General features: G+C 44.2%; 1 protein-coding gene across 1 annotated transcript in view; it reads right to left on the bottom strand.

Moving 5' to 3' along the window:
• The window catches only part of COL16A1 (collagen type XVI alpha 1 chain), an 871,927-nt gene extending 862,353 nt beyond the window's left edge, over positions 1-9,574 (bottom strand). The window contains exon 1 of the mRNA XM_085648479.1: positions 9,341-9,574. The gene's annotated coding sequence lies outside the window, so the exon portion shown is untranslated. The remainder of the gene's footprint in view (positions 1-9,340) is intronic.
• Positions 9,575-20,910: the final 11,336 nt, after the last annotated feature.

Below are 20,910 nucleotides of genomic sequence, written 5' to 3'. Positions count from 1 at the left end.
ATCCCTGTACAGTAGGATATAAAGCTTTCCTGTTCTGTCAGTTGAGGGCTGTCTTTCCTATACAGCAAGAGTGAAAGATTCCCTATTCTGTCAGTTGAGTGATGTCATTCATATACTGCAAGAGTGCAAGCTACCCTGTTCTGTCAGTTAAGTGCTGACTTCCCTATACAGCAGGAGTGCAAGTTTCCCTGTTCTGTCAGTTGAGTGCTGCCTTCCCTATGCTGCAAGAGTGCATGGTCCCCTATTCCGTCAGCTGAGTGATGTCTCCCTCCTTACTACAAGAGTTCAAGATGTCCTATCCTGTCAGTTGAGTGAGGTCTTCTCTGTACTGCAAGAGTGCAAGCTTTCCTATTCTGTCAGTTGAGTGACATCGTATCTATACTGCAAGAGTGCAAGCTTCCCTATTCTGTCAGTTGAGAGATGTCTTCCATATACTGCACGAGTGCAAGCTTCCCTATAATGTCATTTGAGTTCTGTCTTCTCTATAGTGTAAGAGTGCAAGCTTCCCTATTCTGTCAGTTGAGTGATGTCTTCTCTATACTGCATAAGTGCAATCTTCCGTATAATGTCAGCTGAGTGCTTTCTTCTGTATAGTGTAAGAGTGTAAGCTCCCTAGTCTGTCAGTTGAGTGACGTCTTCTTTATACTGCAAGAGTGCAAGCTTCCTTATAATGTCAGTTGAGTGATGCCTTCACTACACTGCAAGAGTGCAAGCTTCCCGGTCCTGGAAGAGAGCAGATATCCCTGTACTATTAAAGGGCAGAGTCCAGTCCACAGTACAATGTCAGTGTGCAGACTTCCCTCTAGTGTAGAAATGCAGGGCGAGACCAAGCTTCCTCCATCAGAGTACAGCCTTTTGAATATTCTCTGCACGGGGGAGTGCAGACTTCCCTGAACTGGCAGGGTGAAGACCTTATCATATTATGTATTACAGTGCAGCCGTACCAGTTGTATCAGAGCGCAGACTTGCTTGCACTGCCAGAGACATACTATCAGAGTGCACTGACATACTATCAGAGTGCACTGACATACTATCAGAGTGCACTGACATACCATCAGAGTGCACTGACATACCATCAGAGTGCACTGACATACCCTCAGAGTGCACTGACATACAATCAGAGAGCAGGTACCCTTTGCTCTCTGCATTCACACTGGGTGACAGCTTCCCTGTACTGTCACAGTGCATGCCTTTCTAGACTGTCAGAGACGTGTGGGGGTGTTTCCACTGTCCAAGAAGTGTGGACGGCAGCTCTATACTGTCAGTGTAAAGACGTATTTAACCCATAGGACCACAGGATTCTCTTCACTGCCAATATGCACACTGTCCCACATTGGCAATGTTTCTTTAAATTATTGATAGAGAGCAGCACCTATGCCCTCAGGTATGTCAACATGCAGACCGAGTGCAAGCTTCCTTATGCTGTCACTAAGGGTAAGACTTCTGTAGACTGTAACCGCGCATACTTCTCAACGTGCATATTTCCGACTTCCCAATGTTATCGGGCTGTAGGCTCCCCTATACTACATTATACTGTTAGCACGCAGACGTCCTTGTAATCAGTTTACAGACTTCCATGTACTGTCAGCATGCAGGCTTCCATGTGCTGTCAGTATGCATGCCTCTATGTACTGTCAGTACACATACCGCCATCTACTCTCGGTATGCAGACTTCTGTTTAGTGTCAGCATGCAGACTCCCATACACTGTCAGTTTACAGACTTCATATGCTGTCAGTACGCAGACTTTCATGTACTGTCTTTACGCATTCCTCCTTGTACTTTCAGTGTGCAGACTTCCATAGACTGTCAATATAGAGAGTTCCATATATTGTCAATCTGAATATTTTGATATACTGACAGTATGGATATTTCCATATATTGTCATTATGCAGACTTCCATGAACTGTCAGTATTCAAACCTCCATATACTTTCAGGTTGCAGAATTCCATATACTGTTGGTATGCATATTTTCATGTACTGTCTGTGTGAAGACGTTCATGTACTGTTAGTGTGCAGACTTCTATGTACTGTTGGTGTACATATTTAAATGTATTGTTGGTATGCAAACTTCCATGATCGGTTGGTATGCAGAAAGCCATATACTGTCAGTATATAGACTTCCATGTACTGCCAGCATGCAAACTTCCATATAGTGCCAGCATGCAACCTACTATGTACTGTCAGTATGCAGACTTCCATATAGTGTTAGCATGCAAACTTCCATACACTGTCAGTGTGCAGACTTCCATGTACTCTCAGTATGCAGACTTTCATGTAATGTCAATATGAAGACTTCCATGTAGTGTTAGTATGCAGACTTTTGGAGACTGCCAGCATTCAGACTTCCATGTACTGTAAGAATGCAGACTTCCATTTCAATTGCTCTCAGTGTACAGATTTCCATACACTGACAGCATTCAAACTATCATATGGTGTCAACATGTAGACTTCCATATAGTGTCAGTATGCACACTTTCATGTACTGTCAGTAAGTATACATACACATACTGCCAGCATTCAGACGTCCATGTACTGCCAGTTTTCAGACTTCCACACACTGCCAGCATGCAGACTTACACACACTGTCAGCATTCAGACTTCCATACACTGCCAGCATTCAGACTTCCACACACTGCCAGCATGCAGACTTCCATGCACTGCCAGTATTCAGACTTCCATACACTGCCAGCATGCAGACTTCCATACACTGCCAAGATTCAGGCTTTCATGTACTGTCATCATGCAGACTTACATACACTGTCAGCATTCAGACTTCCATACACTGCCAAGATTCAGGCTTTCATGTACTGTCATCATGCAGACTTCTGTGTACTGTCAGTATGCAGGCTTCTATTTGCTGTCAGTATAAAGGCTTCCATACACTGCCATTCCATTCTTGTATTCAGACTCCCATAGAGTGTCAGAATGCAGACCTCTGTATTCCGTCAGTATGCAGATTTCCATATATCGTCAGTATGCAGACTTCCATATACTGTCAGTATGCGAACTTCCATATACTGTCAGTATGTAGACTCCCGTATACTGTCAGTATGAAGACTTCCATATACTGTCAGCATGCAGACTTCTGTGTACTGTCGGTATCACTGTGCAAACCTCTGTATACTGTCAGCATGCAGACTTCTGTGTACTGTCAGTATCACTATGCAAACCTCTGTATACTGTCAGCATGCAGACTTCCATATATCCTCAGTATGCAGGCTTCTCTATGCTGCCGGACTGCAGATTTCACTGTAGTGTCAGAGCACAGGCTTCCCTGTACTGAGCGTGGACTCCCCTCGACTGCCATTGTGAAGTCAGCTTACAGACTTTATATGCTGTCAGTACGCAGACTTTCATGTACTGTCTTTACGCATTCCTCCTTGTACTTTCAGTGTGCAGACTTCCATAGACTGTCAATATAGAGACTTCCATATATTGTCAATCTGAATATTTTGAAATACTGACAGTATGGATATTTCCATATATTGTCATTATGCAGACTTCCATGAACTGTCAGTATTCAAACCTCCATATACTTTCAGGTTGCAGAATTCCATATACTGTTGGTATGCATATTTTCATGTACTGTCTGTGTGAAGACGTTCATGTACTGTTAGTGTGCAGACTTCTATGTACTGTTGGTGTATATATTTAAATGTATTGTTGGTATGCAAACTTCCATAATCTGTTGGTATGCAGAAATCCATATACTGTCAGTACATAGACTTCCATATACTGCCAGCATGCAAACTTCCATATAGTGCCAGCATGCAACCTACTATGTACTGTCAGTATGCAGACTTCCATATAGTGTTAGCATGCAAACTTCCATACACTGTCAGTATGCAGACTTCCATGTACTCTCAGTATGCAGACTTTCATGTAATGTCAATATGAAGACTTCCATGTATTGTTAGTATGCAGACTTTTGGACACTGCCAGCATTCAGACTTCCATGTACTGTAAGTATGCAGACTTCCATTTCAATTGCTCTCAGTGTACAGATTTCCAAACACTGACAGCATTCAAACTATCATATGGTGTCAACATGTAGACTTCCATATAGTGTCAGTATGCACACTTTCATGTACTGTCAGTAAGTATACATCCACATACTGCCAGCATTCAGACGTCCATGTACTGCCAGTATTCAGACTTCCATACACTGCCAGCATGCAGTCTTACACACACTGTCAGCATTCAGACTTCCATACACTGCCAGCATTCAGACTTCCACACACTGCCAGCATGCAGACTTCCATGTACTGCCAGTATTCAGAATTCCATACACTGCCAGCATGCAGACTTACATACACTGTCAGCATTCAGACTTCCATACACTGCCAAGATTCAGGCTTTCATGTACTGTCATCATGCAGACTTACATACACTGTCAGCATTCAGACTTCCATACACTGCCAAGATTCAGGCTTTCATGTACTGTCATCATGCAGACTTCTGTGTACTGTCAGTATGCAGGCTTCTATTTGCTGTCAGTATAAAGGCTTCCATACACTGCCATTCCATTCTTGTATTCAGACTCCCATAGAGTGTCAGAATGCAGACCTCTGTATTCCGTCAGTATGCAGATTTCCATATATCGTCAGTATGCAGACTTCCATATACTGTCAGTGTGCGAACTTCCATATACTGTCAGTATGTTGACTCCCGTATACTGTCAGTATGAAGACTTCCATATACTGTCAGCATGCAGACTTCTGTGTACTGTCGGTATCACTGTGCAAACCTCTGTATACTGTCAGCATGCAGACTTCTGTGTACTGTCAGTATCACTATGCAAACCTCTGTATACTGTCAGCATGCAGACTTCTGTGTACTGTCAGTATCACTATGCAAACCTCTGTATACTGTCAGCATGCAGACTTCTGTGTACTGTCAGTATCACTATGCAAACCTCTGTATGCTGTCAGCATGCAGACTTCCATATATCCTCAGTATGCAGGCTTCTCTATGCTGCCGGACTGCAGCTTTCACTGTACTGTCAGAGCACAGGCTTCCCTGTACTGAGCGTGGACTCCCCTCGACTGCCAATGTGAAGTCTTCCACAACCTCTCTTATGCTGCCACTGTGCATCGGTCCGTACAGTAACAGCACACGGACTCTACAGACTCACCAGTACTGTCAATACAGAGGCTGCTGTCCAGTACTACTAAAGTACAGGCGCCGCTCTTGCGTTAGCTGTGAATGTTATGTGTTGTAAACGTACACCCTTCCCCGTGCTGTGCTATCGAAAAATGCAGACAGCGTCCCTTTTAATATCCTTGTGTAGGAATCCCTTCCGGCAGAGGGCATCTTTCCCTATGCCGGTCGATACCAGGGCCCATTGCAGTTTCCTATACTGTGATCGCCAAGACTCGAAAACTGACCGAGAGCGAGCTCCCTATAGTGCCGGTGTGCTCGTTCCCATATAGAGCATGCTCACATATACCGCGTGCTGGCTCCATAGCCCGCAGTGTCATCACTGCACTGTGAATGCAACGATTCCCTGAGCCCTCGAAGTGCAGGCTGGGGCTCTAATCTCAGGGTGCAGGCTTCGCTGTGGTGCCAGTGTGCAAGTTTACACACAGTGTCAGAGTGCAGGCTTCGCTGTGGTGCCAGTGTGCAAGTTTACACACAGTGTCAGAGTGCAGGCTTCGCTGTGGTGCCAGTGTGCAAGTTTACACACAGTGTCAGAGTGCAGGCTTCGCTGTAGTGCCAGAGTGCAAGTTTACACACAGTGTCAGAGTGCAGGCTTCGCTGTAGTGCCAGAGTGCACGTTTACACACAGTGTCAGAGTGCAGGCGTCGCTGTAGTGCCAGAGTGCAAGTTTACACACAGTGTCAGAGTGCAGGCTTCGCTGTCGTGCCAGAGTGCAAGTTTACACACAGTGTCAGAGTGCAGGCTTCGCTGTGGTGCCAGTGTGCAAGTTTACACACAGTGTCAGAGTGCAGGCTTCGCTGTGGTGCCAGTGTGCAAGTTTACACACAGTGTCAGAGTGCAGGCTTCGCTGTGGTGCCAGTGTGCAAGTTTACACACAGTGTCAGAGTGCAGGCTTCGCTGTGGTGCCAGTGTGCAAGTTTACACACAGTGTCAGAGTGCAGGCTTCGCTGTAGTGCCAGAGTGCACGTTTACACACAGTGCCAGAGTGCAGGCTTCGCTGTAGTGCCAGAGTGCAAGTTTACACACAGTGTCAGAGTGCAGGCTTCGCTGTAGTGCCAGAGTGCACGTTTACACACAGTGTCAGAGTGCAGGCTTCGCTGTCGTGCCAGAGTGCAAGTTTACACACAGTGTCAGAGTGCAGGCTTCGCTGTAGTGCCAGAGTGCAAGTTTACACACAGTGTCAGAGTGCAGGCTTCGCTGTAGTGCCAGAGTGCAAGTTTACACACAGTGTCAGAGTGCAGGCTTCGCTGTAGTGCCAGTGTGCAAGTTTACACACAGTGTCAGAGTGCAGGCTTCGCTGTAGTGCCAGAGTGCACGTTTACACACAGTGCCAGAGTGCAGGCTTCGCTGTAGTGCCAGAGTGCAAGTTTACACACAGTGTCAGAGTGCAGGCTTCGCTGTCGTGCCAGAGTGCAAGTTTACACACAGTGTCAGAGTGCAGGCTTCGCTGTAGTGCCAGAGTGCAAGTTTACACACAGTGTCAGAGTGCAGGCTTCGCTGTAGTGCCAGAGTGCAAGTTTACACACAGTGTCAGAGTGCAGGCGTCGCTGTAGTGCCAGAGTGCACGTTTACACACAGTGTCAGAGTGCAGGCTTCGCTGTGGTGCCAGAGTGCACGTTTACACACCGTGTCAGAGTGCAGGCTTCGCTGTCGTGCCAGAGTGCAAGTTTACACACAGTGTCAGAGTGCAGGCTTCGCTGTAGTGCCAGAGTGCAAGTTTACACACAGTGTCAGAGTGCAGGCTTCGCTGTAGTGCCAGAGTGCACGTTTACACACAGTGTCAGAGTGCAGGCGTCGCTGTAGTGCCAGAGTGCACGTTTACACACAGTGTCAGAGTGCAGGCTTCGCTGTAGTGCCAGAGTGCACGTTTACACACAGTGTCAGAGTGCAGGCGTCGCTGTAGTGCCAGAGTGCACGTTTACACACAGTGTCAGAGTGCAGGCTTCGCTGTAGTGCCAGAGTGCACGTTTACACACAGTGTCAGAGTGCAGGCTTCGCTGTAGTGCCAGAGTGCACGTTTACACACAGTGTCAGAGTGCAGGCGTCGCTGTAGTGCCAGAGTGCACGTTTACACACAGTGTCAGAGTGCAGGCGTCGCTGTAGTGCCAGAGTGCACGTTTACACACAGTGTCAGAGTGCAGGCGTCGCTGTCCTCCCCACCCTGTGGCTATCCCTGTAGCGTGAGATTACAGACACCCCTGTGCTGTCAGTCTGCAGTCTACACTCAGAATACAGACGCGCCTTTCTATCAGATGTGGTTATTGCCCCTTCCGGATACAAGGGGGCGAGGTGAAATGCCTGCGACAGTCGTGGGGGCTACAGTCTTGATGGGGGGCGGGGGGGGGGGGAGGCACGATCCCACAGGACCCGTCTGGTTCAGCCCAGTGCTGCGGTACAAGCACACGGCTATCTCACTCCTCCTGTTGGGGACTTTAAACTGACGAATCAATCACCCTTCTCAGTTCCTCGGACAGTCAGTCAATAGATAACTCAGTCCATGATTATAACCGTTTCCACCTCCGGCTAAGTGCGAATGGCTGGGACCTGCAAGTGAAGAACGCAGTCAGATTTGGGCACGGGTTATCTGCACCTCTCCGCTGGCGCGGATGTGCAGACGAGGTACTGGTACCCGGAGGATTCTCTGATTTCTCCCGGCGATGCCTGCAGTCCTGCCCCTGCTAGAGCTATGCACAAGAGTCACCCAACCTACTCTACTAGTGGCGCCTACTCTGTGTGTGCAGAAGAGACATGTAACTTACGAGCTCTGTTATATGCAGCTGAGCAAACGGTACCTGTTACAGATCCGGACAGGAGACGCCGTTGGCTTAACAACTCTGACATACGTGGGCCGCACCAAACTGTAGCTTATGGAACATTTCACAAGAAGAGTGGCCTGTCCTCTAAACACCCTTGACAGACCCGGGTAAGTTACCTGTCGCCGCCATGTCCACAGATGTGCAGATGTGTGCCAATGTCAAATGTGGGGAGGGATTACCTTCCGGCTAAAACCACTGTCAGGTGCGGGAAGAGGTAACTGGTACCCCAAGAACTCCTGAGGGTGGAGGGTGTGCCCAGAAGCTCCGTGTAACCCCACTTGCCTCCGAGATGTGTGCTAGAGTTTGTATGGCCTATGAACTCTGCATACGGTACTTATATCTCAGAATCTCCAAAAGATGTCCACGGAAATTACCCCGTATCTCAATCCCTCAGAGAGATGTGCGCAGCAGTGCTGAAAGGCCACGTTTACGCACGCTCTACCTGCATTTAAACGACTTGGCTGGAACCTTTGGAGAATGATCTGTAATCCGAGAAATCTGCCACATTACGCAGGAGTTACCCGAAGCTCTGCCAGATGTGCACAGCAGTAACTGCTGTCTGTGAACCGTGCCAGATGTGTGCGAAGGTTACATACAACTGCGCCAGATGTGCACATAAGGCACCTGAAAAGACCTCAAGTTGACGGCCCTGTGTTTTCCTTTGTATTGAGCTATATGTAGTTATGATTAGACTATACTGATCTTTTTCCATTGCCATAGATGTAGGACTACAAGTACCAGCATGCATAGTAAAACACAAGAACCTAAAAGCTGCTCATTTTTCTGCAGAGCTGGCCTTAGCTAGGATGCGCCCTGGTGAGACAGAAATGTGGCACCCTTGCTGATGTTAGTAAAAAAAAATGAGGTGGGGGAGGCTTTTGTGTTCACCATCAATCCTCGGCTGAGCAGTCAGTGGCCTCTGAACACAAATATTTCCAGACCTCCACAGCACACCTAAATCACCCACAGTTCAACTGTGTCACGCTGTTGGGGGGTTTGTTGATATGTGTCAGCAGGAGTGAGAGGGAGGGCGATGAAAAGAGCTCATGGGGTGTTAACACATCCTCTCCGATACGACAATGAAGGAGTAAAAACAGTTTAAATTGGCAAATCTGACAGAGAAAGAAGAATGCAGGGACACGGACATGGCTGGATCAAGATGAGAGGGTCGCTGATGTTTTCCCATAATTTTAACTTGCTACAGTTCCGTGCGCCCCTCTGAAGATTGGCGCCCTGGGCCTGGGCCCAGCTCGCTCGTGCCGAAAGCAGGCAGTGTTTAATCCTGGGACAGCGTGAGAGCCCAGACCCGCACCTTTCCCAGACAGCGAGCTTTGGCGGATCATGGTAGAAGTGAGTCTTACCTCTGCGCGGGACCGGTGGGCTCACTGCGGTACCCGGAGCATGCTGGATGGGGGCAGAGGCCCTGGCAGTCGGGTGCGCCTCCTCCAAGAGGTGTCGATGCGTGGTGCTGAGCTCCCTTCTTCACCACTCAGCCCTCACCGTACACCGCTCTTCAAGCTGCGGCCCCCTCTCCCCCTTTCGTGATTACAGGGTTTCTACGCCGCGAAGCTGAAGTAGCTGGAAAATCCTGGAGTGAGGTCGACTTTCCACTCTCAAGGAGAAAAATCCCAAAGTTTTCACGCCTTCCCTCTCTCCCTCCGCCGGTGCTGGCCTGTCTGAGCTGGAGCAGAGGCCAGGATGCAAGGCTCGGAGGATGGCTTGTCGGTCTGCCAGGGCTCCCAGGCTGGGAGACAGCAGCCCATTAAACTTGCTGGAATGCCAAGAGATTTAATCAAACTCAGCTGGGGCAGGAAGCAGCGCCTGGGGCTGCAAACAGGGAATGCAGCGCCGGTCTCCTCAGCACTGGGATCTCCCTTAGAACTCAGAGCACAAAAGTGCTGGACATGTCTCCCTAAAGTGCCGGCCTGGCCCTCCGTGCTGCCCAGGACCGTGTGCTGACGTCACGCACTGCTTCTATTTCTTGACGGGACAATGCTCCAGGTTGATTGGTTAAAAATGTTCCTTATTCTGCAATTTCCATAAAAAGAGAAAGAAAGAAACCTGTTCTGTAGCTGACAGGTAGGCAGGCCAGGGAGTGTAGCAACAGACCACAAGGAGGCAGCCTAGTCCCTGGAGAATAGAGTTTAAGAGCAACAGCCATTATAATTCCTGAAGTTTGCAAACTTCTTCTAAAGCTGCAGTCTGCCTGCCAGCTTTACAGAGAGAGAGGGGGGTGACTTAACATTTCACAACTGTAAGGGCAGTGGGACAGGGCGGGTGGGGGGTTCGCACGATAAGTGCAAGTGGAGGGTCAACAATGGAATTATGAGAGCGCCGAGAGGTTGCTGCACCTGAAAAGTTGGTCTGACTGGGCTGAGTCGGTCACCGGTTAGGTTTGAGTTGCAGGCGACTGACCCAGCATCAGCCAGAAGAGCTTTTTAGAGACGCGCTCGAGGTTCGGAATCTCCCAGTTGCTACAAGGGCCAGAAAACCTCTGCTATGAAGTCAGCTTTTACGTGGGAGAGAAAACAAGAAACACACTACAAGTGGACTCGCCCGGGCTCAGCATCAAATGAAAACAAATGTGCATATTTATCCTGAAGGGGGAACCGGACTTCAGCCAGAACCAAAGAGGAACCCCAACGCGTGGCCATGGTACAGTGAAGAGCAGCAGCCCTGGATTTGATTCAAAAGTTAAGCCATAGGAAAGGAATTTCTTCCTCAAGCCATGGTGTGGAAAAGGTGATGTCCGCACTTGAATATCAAGGTCAGGACCACACAAAATAAAGCCAGCGAGGCCACCAGCAGCCGAGGCTGGAGTTGGCAAGAGCGCTTCAAGCAGGAGTCGGGCCTTACAAGTGATGGATAACAATACTTCACTCTCAGTTGTGGCACGAAAAGCGCACAGCCATGGCCACAAGGCACGCTGCACACACACTGAAGGTGGCAAGGCGGCCGTAGCCATGGCAGGGGAAGCAGCAGTGACAGGGCATGCATGCACATCTTACACGCTGCAGAAGAGGGGGGCCCCTCCCCCGCTGTGGCATGGGAGGCCCTCCTGGGGTCAAATTGATCTGAAAGAGGCGAAGCCATCGACAACTGTAACAGGGGAATCTGTGATAAGCATGAGCTACACTCAAACCCCACAGTCTGTGGAAGTGGAGATGTCCTCTGTCCTGGTGGGGTAGAGACTGAGAAACAAGGCTCCAAATGAGAGTTGCCCTAAAAGGGGAGAGTCTAACTTCGGGCCAGGCAGGTGATGCCATGCTGGCCACAGCTTTGGATTGAACATAAAAAGCTGTAACAAAAAGCACATATGTTCCAAGCCATAAGAGAGTTGAATATTGTGTCTGTGCCTTGATGGTGAGCTTCGACAATGCAAGGGGTGAAATGTCCTAAGATTGTGGGGGAAACAGACGTTTGTATTCATGTCTTGGAGGTGATTGTCAATGCTGAAAGGGGGTATGCCCTCACTTGTGGTGGGATAGTTGGTGTCAGCTCCTTGGACGTGACTGTCAATATTGAAAATGGGAGCTTATCCTCAACTGCGATGGAAGAGTGGTTTGTATCACTGCCTCGGAGGGGATTCTCAGCACCTAAAGAGAGAGTATGCCTTCAGCTTTGGTGGAGAGGTTTGTTCCCATGTCTTGGAGGTGACCTTCAACTCTTAAAGTGTGACTCTGTCCCCACCTGTGGTGAAAGAAAGGTTTGTATCTATGCCCTGGAGGTGACCTTCAACACTTAAGGGGTCTATCTCCACCTGTGTTGGAAGAATGGTCTATGTCAGTAACTTAAGAAATCACAATCAACACCGAAAGGTAGGGTCTGTCTCTACTGCTTGGGCAAGTGTGGTTAGGTTCATGCAATATAAGTGACCTCTAGCACTGATGGAGAGAGCCTGCCCTCAGCTATGGGAGAGGAGAGGTGTGTATTCAAGTCTTGAAGGTGACCTTCAACACTGAAAAGGAGAATCTCTTTTCCACTGTGGTTGGAGAGAGGTTTGGTGCCATGGTTTAAGTTGCATTCAACCTGGACGGACCCACTAAGGACGACTCTACTGTAAATGATGCGATCCCGAGGAGACCGTAATAGGTGCTGACAGAGGGCTCCCAGCCTTGATGAATGCGTGACCTCAGGCGTTCACCCCTCCCGGGATCTCTTAAAGCTACAAGAAATACCTAGCCAGTGTTTTAAATCAACCAGTGGGTCCGTAAGTATGGTCACACCACTGCATGCACAGCACACCATAGCGCGTGTGCTGCAAAAAATACATGTGGCTTATTTTTGTCACAACCTCACTATTTTACACAATTTCACGCTGTTTGGTCCTGAAGAAAGCCTCCTCAATATTTTTACAAGGCTGAAGCATGTCGACCAGTAGGATAATGAAGACCAATTACTAGTCTTCTTCTTATCCCTCTTCTTTTTAACCATATCCTGGGCCGCTGGGAATAAAAAATTGGTCAGCAAGGAATCCCAGAGATATTTTTAACTTCACCACTTTTTGAGCACCACACACACCAAACACAAAAAAAAAACCACTCCGCTGTAACTCTGGCGTCAAAGCACAGCTATGTAGCATTCGGCTACCCAGTTGGGAACCCAATGATGAAGCATGCCACCAAATAGTTTGGTAGGTGAGGGTCTTCTTACAAACCTAAGTGGTTCCTGGCGCTCCAACATTTACAGTAGAGTCGTCCTTAGTGGGTCCGTCCACGTTGTTTTTGAATAGTAATTAGGGATAAGGACGTTCTCCGAATACAGTCCTTGCTCTCTCCTTTGTTTCCTACTTAAGTTGTATTCAAGCCATAAAAAAAAGCCAGTGGCCAATGATATCAAGGTTTACAATGTTATCAGAACCTCACTGTGATAGTCTAGCTATATAACTCATGCAGTCCTTAGAGGACACAACATTCCTCAAAATCGTTTTTCTTTTAGATGCCATTTTTTAGACTAATGTGCCAATTCAGTAAATCAAAAAAAAGCAAAAGAGTACACTTTTCTACGAAAGCTGAGTCTACTTATTCTACAAAATGAAGACAAATTCTTACTGAATCCAAACATTGGGACCGGACCTGCCCTGGCTCATCCACATACACCTCATGAAAACCTAATGCACAACAATGTCTTGCAACTCTGTAAAATCACTCAAACTGGATTTAAAACATTGGCTGACCTTTCAAGGACTCCATTTTGAGGAAGCAGGAACTGAACCTCCATTCCCAATTGTGTTCCCTGATATTCTCCTCCCAAAATGCTTCAGACATTAAACTGTCTGTGTGCTAATGTGTTATTACAGAAATATTTTTTTATTATCAAGAAGAAAAGTATTGATGCCTCATAGGAGATAAGTTGAACAGAAGAGATGTTTGTGTGTGAATTCTATTTCTGAGATGCCATGGTTCCAAATGCGTATCCAAGTACTCAGTAACACAGGTAGTGGTGTGAAAACTGTTTGGACAAAATATTAAATGAAAAATATCGAGATACAGAAATATTGTGTCAAGAATATTGGTACTTCAAATATATCGTGGACAGGAATATTGAAGTTAAAAACATACTTTTTAGTGTTGTTTTTAGTATAGTTGTTGAAAATTTAGATGTAGGAAATATCGTTATCTATAGTATCAGTTTTTAGCGTTAATTAGTATGCCATGTATTGTATTCATCTTTATTATATGTGTTTATGATTTTGTCATTTTTTAATTAATTTTTTTATTAGATTAAAAAAAATTAAGTACATTTTATTTGTTTTAAATGTATTCATGTTTTAAAATAAATATTGAAAAATATTTTTAAGAACAGTATGTTGGGCTTTTACGGGATAAAGGTGAGGAGGGTTTTAAAAAAACATATGTATTTCCATTTCAAATTTTAATTGAACCATTTTAAATATATGTGAATTATCTTTTTAATGAAAACATTTATTGCATTATCATTTTTATAAAAAATAAACACATTATATTAAACAATATTTATTTCAATAGAATTTATTACATTTTCTTTTCATTTGCATTTTTTGAATATAGAATTTAAAAAAATGTATTAAATAATATACTTGCCTTTTTGGATTTGTAAATTAAGTATAGAAAAGTAAATGTGTTATCTTTTAATAATTGAAAAAAAGTAGAAAATATGTTGATATTTAAAAATATCATATTTATACATTCTAAAATGTAAAGATATATTTGAAAAAAATTCTATTGATAATTTTTTTTATTTGAAATTTATGTAATTGCATTTTATAAATCGTATGAATGGTAGGAAATAAACAAATTATCAAATTTATAATACACAGAATACATTTTTAATTTAAAACTTTTTATATAAAATGTAGTCGTTTACTGTGTTTAAATATGTTTCTTTGTTATTTATTGAAATGTGAGAATGTCTAGTAAAAATTTTGTGTTTTTAATTTCTAATATTTTAGGTACATAAGTTTCAATGTGAATTGGATTTACAATATTTGAAGATTTTAGTGTCCACTATCTTTTCTCAAATTAGTATAGATTGGAGTGGGAATAGTAAATATTACTCAAGTCTCCAACACTTATCCCAAGTTGGTTTAGTTTGAAGTGGGAATAGTAAATGTCATCGCTTTAGTGTCCAACACTTTCCTTGAGTTGGTTTAAATTGGATTGGCAGTAGTAAATGTCACTCCTATAGAGTCCAACGCTTTCCTCAAGTTGGTTTATATTGGAGTGGGAATAGTAAATGTCACCCTTTTAGTGTCCGACGCTTTCTGCAAGTTGGTTCAGATTTTTGTGGGAATAGTAAATGTCACCCCATTATTCTCCAATGCTTTCCCCAAGTTGGTTTAGATTGGAGTGGGAATAATAAATGTTATCGCTTTAGAGTCCATGCTTTTCCCAAGTTGGTTGAGGTTGGAGAGGGAATAGTAAATGTCACCCTTAGGGCCCGATTAGGATGTCGGATGGACCGGAGTCTGTCCGACATCGTCTGGGAATTGGAACCGAACGACCTCCTGTCGTCGGTTCTAGCCCAGCAAGTAGGATGCGACCGAACTCTGTTCGGTCGCAATCTTATACTTTACAATGGGAGCAAGCATTCCGAATGGAACGCATGCTTTCATTGCAAAGAGCGGAAGTTCCGTTCATCCCTTCACCCGTGGCAGGCACCTCAAGGTGACTGACACCGGGTGCAGTGATCAACAGGGGGGCACCATAGGTGCCCCCTAGGTCACCATTCGGTGGCCTTGCAACCATGGAGGCCCTGCTGGGGGCTCCCAAAGACAGATTTCCAAAGCCTTACTGTGTCGTAAAGGCCGGCACAGAAAAGCTGTGTGAATCTGCCATCATAATCCCTTGGCCAAGGGATTACTGAAAGCTTTCCGAATGGCGGACGGGCTCTCCGAGCTCATCGGAAGCCATTTGGAAATACGATTCGAATTCCCTTCCAACTGACCCCATTAAAATGGGTGGGTTGGAAAGGAATCCGACCAGCCGATTACGATGCGGTCTGAAGGGCTCCAACCCACGGTCAGAGCTGTTTTAGCCCGCATCGTAATCGGGCCCTTAGTGTCCAACACTTTTCTCAAATTGGTTTGGATTAGGGTAGGAATAGTAAATATCACTCCATTAGTGTTCACCACTTTCACCAAGTTGGTTTAGATTCGAGTGGGAATGATAAATTTCACCCCTTTAGTGTCCAACACTTTCCCAAGTTAGTTTGGATTGGAGTGGGAATAGTAAATGTCACCCATTTAGTGTCTAACACTTTGCCTAAATTGGATTAGATTGGTGTGAGAAAAGTACATTTCATCCCTTTAGTGTACAAGATTGTTTTAAAAATGTAGTATAATAAGAAGATGTCACACATATTACATTTAAATTTCTTTTATACTTTCCAATTTATTTTACAGTTTTACATTTTAACTAATATATATTTCAAGTAAAAAAAAAAGTAATTACAAAGGGGCTGATTCTGAGTACCATAGTTGGTGGTCCAACCACCCGATTACGAGCATGGCGGATGGACTGCCACAAGACCGCTGCTACCGCCAGGGTCTTGGATCCCACGGTGGTTGGGAAAGCGGTGGGCCATGCAGGTAGTGCTGATGACGGCACCGCTGTGCTGATCGCAACCTGCCTTTCCGTCAAACTTTTTCAGGGCGGGGTCCTCACCATGAAAAGGTCAGCAGAAAGACAAAGGGGGGGCTCCAAACAGTGCCCGAGGGCATTTTAGCCATTATAATTGTGGCTGGGGGCATATGTTGTGCCCCCCTATGCTAGCACTATCATGCGCGCTCTGTGTGCCATGCACGACATGGTGCATGGCAACAGTGTGCTAGACTTGCAAGTGACGCTGCACTGCCGAGGCATGTGCTTCAGGTTCACTTCATGAGCCAAAGCATGCCTCCACCGGGCCACTGTGGCTGACACACCGCCAGCCCGGCGGTAGTGTCCTAATACGGTGATCGGGATGCCCCCAATTTGGCACCGTTCTTCGGACCACCACAGTGGCGGACCGGTGGTCAAACTGCCAAACTCATAATCAGGGCTAAAGTAAAGTAATAATATTTTTGTTAATTTTTATCTGTAAAAAACAGAAATACATCATATTTAATATTTGTATAATGTTCATTTTAAATAGTTATTTGTCATTGCCTGCAATTTTTATACATTTATTAACTTTTTTGGTCACATTATTAAGCTATATTTGAACATTTGTTTATTAGTTTATGACATAATTGAATTTATTTAATACCATTATTTAATTTATACTTTACAACTATTTAAACATTTTTAATAATTTTGTTTGACAAATTGAACATTTTAAAAAATGCATTACATCTTTAATTACATCTTTTCATCATGTTTTATTAGTATATATGAAAAAACTGTATATAATTACTGCAATTATTTGATTTACACTTTACAATTTTAAAAATATTATATACAAGCTTGATTGCCAAGTTTATCATTTGAAAAAATGTATAACATTTTTTTTAACTTGTTAAACATTTTTACTATATTTCCCATTGATTTTTAGGGAGAGTAAGTCTGTTTTTTAGTTTCATTTGGCAGGCATTTTATTTTACTGCTACCTTCTATTTTGTAGTTTATTTGTTTTTTTTTCAGTAATTCTTTCAGGAGCAAGTTATGGTTAGGTACTGCTGTTGGTCAGAACAGGTAAATCCTACTTTAAGGATTTCTTTAAGGGTTTTGAAAGTAGGTGGGATTTAGGATGCATGTTTAAAAGTTAAGTATGGTGTTGTTTTACTGTTTTTTTGATATATATAGATGTGTTTTGATAGTGTTTTGCACTGTTTTGTCATGTTGTGTTTAGTTTCAAATGTGGTGTAAATGTAGGAATATTTTATGTTTAATTATGTGAAGTTATTTATATTTTGATGACCTTGGAGGACACACCGCCAGCCCGCAAAAGGCGGTGATCAGGAACACACCACCAAACTGGCGGCATCCTGACCTCTGCATTACGACATTACCGTGGCGCTGGCGTGTGTCTGTGGCGCAGTCATGGTGGCTTCATGCTGTGGCTTTAGGAAAGAGCCTGCTGTCAATTCTGGCCATGTTGAAATGTGGTTGGGCACACTGTTTCTTTGCAGCATGGTCTGCAGGAGAAACAGTGTGTGCAACAGTGCGGATGGTATGGGAGCAAAGACAGCTGGCGCCAGTAACATGTCTCAAGGGCACATTCACCCTGGAGATATGCTGGCACCCCAAAACCTGCCTTTCTGCAGACCTTTTCATGGCGGTGTCACTGCCCTAAAAAGGTCATCAGAAAGGCAGGTCATGATCAGCCCATCAGTGGAAATGTCAGGACTGCTTCTATGGGTTGCCGCTGACACTGCCGCCATGGTAGCAAACATGTTGGCAGTGGCAGCGATCTTGTGGTGGTCTGCCAACTCTGCTGGAGCCAGTAACATGTCTCATGGGCACACTTGCTCTAGAGATATGCTGGCACCCCAAAACCTGCCTTTCTGCAAACCTTTTCATTGGCAGTGGCAGCGGTCTTGCACTGCTGCACTGCACTGCTGGTGATCCAGCAGTTGGACCGCCAGGGTAGAGGGCAGTCAGACCGGCAAAATGCCAGGGCATTTTAAAGACTACCAGGGTCATAATTGGGTCCTAAGTGTTGTGTTTTTGTATATTTGGAACTGTAATCTATTATGCGGGTGGATCTTTAATGTTTGTTATTTTAGGTTTTTCCCCAAATGATTGCTATGTGATTTTGGCATTGACTTTTTTATTTTTTTTATTTTTTTAAGGAAATCTGTGTTGGTTTATTATAAACCAATGGTTCTACTTAGATTTCCTTTTTGGGGGGCTTCCTGAGCGATTCTTTTTTTTAAATACTTTTGTGTGGATTACTGTTATTTTTTACATGAGGATAGAGAAAATCTGGTGTTACAAAACAGTACTTTTTTTTCTTATTTTTTTGTATAAGTGGAAAATGTCATGTTATATTGTTTATGCTATGTGTATGTTCTTATTATGTGCAATTGTTTTGAATATGTGTTGTATTTATTTGGTGTTATGTATTGAATTTGTTTACGTTGGTTGGTTGATGAATTGTTATCTTTTTTTAAAAATATTTAAATTTCAGTGTTTAATAACTTGGTGATTTTATATAATTGTTTCACTGATGTAATAAAATATTGATGTAAATTTAAAAAAAACGAAAACGGATGTGTTTTTTGGGGGATTACAGTTTGTTATAGTTGCTGAGGTTTTTAATAGTATTATTTTTAATTTATAATATGCTTTGACTATCATTTCTAAGTAATGTAGTCCTTTGTTATCTATGAAGAGTTTGACTTAAAATGTATCATGTTGTACATTCTTTTAGTTTGTTTGCTCAGTTTAGGGCCATTTTGGGTAACAGATTGCTCTATTCTTAGTTCTTGGTAGCTTTGCTATTTTGAAATACTTTGATAAGTTTCTATAATGTAGATTGAGTTGTGACCAGTGTGGATTGCAAAGCATTGTGCCATCCTTCCACCAAAGTGTTTGTTTTGGCTTGTTGTGTCATGGTGCTGTCATAGACATTCCACCATGGCATCTGGTATTTGGCTTCGCATCTGTGTCTTGACCGAAGCAGTCTGCCAACACATGTTTCTTGAAAATTGTCCATCAATAGACTACGTTTGTCTTAATTTTGTTGGTAGAAAGAGCTATTAGTAAGTTAGAAGTGAAGTGGACTACCTCTGTGACAGGGACGTAGGCTAGTGCTATAATTTTTTTGACACCGTAAGCGAATTGGCCTTTAGTGGAATATATAGTGGAGAATGTAGTGGAGAATTCTAAACTTAGGGCCTGATTACGATCTTGGCGGTCTTACCGCCGAACCGCTGCGGCAGCAGTCCCACAAACACTGTTGTGTAGACTGTTATATGCCACAGTTAGGCCCATGTAGCAACGCAGCCCAGTTTCCTACATTGTCCGCTTTTCTGTGCAATGACATTATTTGCTGTAAACTTTGCAAATAATCCTGTGCGTGACAAGTTGGATTAGTGTCTCTGAAACTACTTTTGTTTACACATTTGGCTTTGCACAACATTATCACAATGCCTTGAACACCGAGTACAAGGCCTTTACGCAAGATGTACAAATGTCATTCTATCTTCATCCACATGGCAACAGGGCTATCTACATATTCACAACAGTACTAATCTGTCTGTACATCGCAAGGATGCTTTTTATTATAAATAAAGAAGCATTTACGGGGGTTAGCAGAGGAGAGACTTCATTTGGCACCGAGGTTTCCTGCATGCTGAGGCTTCGCCAAGCAGTTGTCTGACATCTCTGTGAGGGGTTTCCAATTCATGACCAGGACGGGGTCCTACATTCTCTCCCACCACGTAATAGGATTGGATCATCCTGCGGGGGGATTCTTGGCTTTACACCTGCACACACTCCAGACATACACAGCATAGGGATTGCATAGTACGAGTACGCCTGATTACTATCTTGTATAATATGCCTGTTTATATACACTTTCTTAGCACCATGGTGGAACTGTATCTGCTTTTTATTCTTTTGGGGCTTGTAATCACTTTCATATGCTTCTCTCTACTGATTATCGCAGCACATGTATTTTTATACAAGAATAATATTGGTTTAATGAATAAATTGAAAATGACCCATTGTGTATTCTCTGAGAACAAGAATGGACAAGGGACTGAGCAAAAAGGTTCTGATCTGTTAGCATGTTCCCTGAGGGGTCAGGGTTGTCGTGTTCAGTGTTTGCCAGAAACCATTCACTCCCTGTTTTGGTTAGGGGGTTTATGGTGGCACTGTGAGCTAGATGGACTCTAGGCCAACATATACTGCGGGATTGCTTGGAATCAGTCTAGCCACCTCACTCAAAGTTTATACTGTCCACAAACACACAGGTCCTACGAATTAGTGGAAACTACATGACATGGCGCCGCCAACATTGGTTGGGTTCTAATTTAGCTGATAAACCTGAGTAATTTAATCGTCCCTTCTCAGAGACTTCTACTCATCTTCAAACCGGAGACGTCGTAGATGCTAGGGAAATCCACCTCAACCGAGTAGGTATACCCTATGTATTGGCTGTAGGTTGTTCAAGCTTGTCAGATAAAAACTTTCCACATTGTGCATACACTATCTCCATAAATTCATCGACTGATTTCCCTTTTTTCAAAATAATAAAACATAACAGAAAACTGCAGACATGCAGTTACTCTCAAATTATTAAACTATGGTCTCTTGGCTACGGGTGGAGATGTTACCTTCATGGTTAAGGCCCACAAAGCATTCAGGAAAGAGCTATTCTATTCCTGGGCTAAATTCCCAGCTGCAAAACACCCTTACACAAATGTTTCATACCTAGATCGAGAATGAAACACCAGAGGAATACACTCAATATAATGAACTAGAAATTTCTCCCTCTTACCAAGAGCATATCAATTGGTTTAAAG

Source organism: Triturus cristatus, chromosome 3_2, assembly GCF_964204655.1.
Source record: "Triturus cristatus chromosome 3_2, aTriCri1.1, whole genome shotgun sequence".
NCBI classification, from domain to species: domain Eukaryota; kingdom Metazoa; phylum Chordata; class Amphibia; order Caudata; family Salamandridae; genus Triturus; species Triturus cristatus.
This window is presented reverse-complemented; position numbering and strand designations above follow the sequence as displayed.